The sequence below is a fragment of the Aureococcus anophagefferens genome (genome assembly GCF_000186865.1).
Source record: "Aureococcus anophagefferens unplaced genomic scaffold AURANscaffold_914, whole genome shotgun sequence".
Lineage (NCBI taxonomy): Eukaryota > Pelagophyceae > Pelagomonadales > Pelagomonadaceae > Aureococcus > Aureococcus anophagefferens.
This window is the reverse complement of record NW_008706154.1, coordinates 1-947: the sequence shown is the minus strand read 5'-3', so window position 1 is coordinate 947 and position 947 is coordinate 1.

Sequence of the window (947 nt, the reverse complement as noted above, 5' to 3'; positions counted from 1 at the left end):
CGGCGACCCCGGCGCCTGCGCGACCGTGGACGTCGAGGTCTCGGACCCGGACGGGACCGTCGTCCGCGCGGAGACCGCGACCAACGACGGCCAGCAGACGCAGACCGTCGCCGGCGACGCGGAGGTCAGCACCTACACCCTGACGCTGGCGTGCTCGGACGACGCGACGCTCGCGGACTCGGCGGAGTTCGAGGTCTCGTTCACGCCCGCGCCGACGATCGAGCCCGCGCCGATCCCGACCCAGGCTCCCACGCTCGCGCCCTCCCGGAGCCCGTCCGCGGGGCCGACCGTCGCTCTCACCGCGCCGCCGTCCGTCGGTTCGTACACCTTCGCGGACAAGAGCGAGCTCGAGACCGCGGTCGACGCGTGGATCGCGGACGCGGACGCGGCGGCGCTCGCGTACGGCCACATCTCGACGTGGGACGTCTCCGCCGTGACGGACATGTCGGAGCTGTTTATGTCGAACGGCAACTACTATTACGCTTACGCGGGCGATGGTTTCAACGAGGACGTCGGCGCCTGGGACACGTCGTCCGTGACGGACATGAGGAGCATGTTCCGCTATGCGTCCGCCTTCGACAAGGACATCGGCGGCTGGGACACGTCGTCCGTGACGGACATGAGCGGCATGTTCCACACTGCTGACGCCTTCGACCAGGACATCGGCGCCTGGGACACGTCGGCCGTGGCGGACATGAGCAGAATGTTCGCCGGTGCTGAGGCCTTCAACCAGGACATCGGCGCCTGGGAGACGTCGTCCGTGACGGACATGACCTTGATGTTCTACAGCGCTAAAACCTTCGACCAGGACATCGGCGCCTGGGACACGTCGTCCGTGACGGACATGAGCTACATGTTCGTCGATGCTGACGCCTTCGACCAGGACATCGGCGCCTGGGACACGTCGAAGGTGACGGACATGAGCTACATGTCAACCACGCTGACGC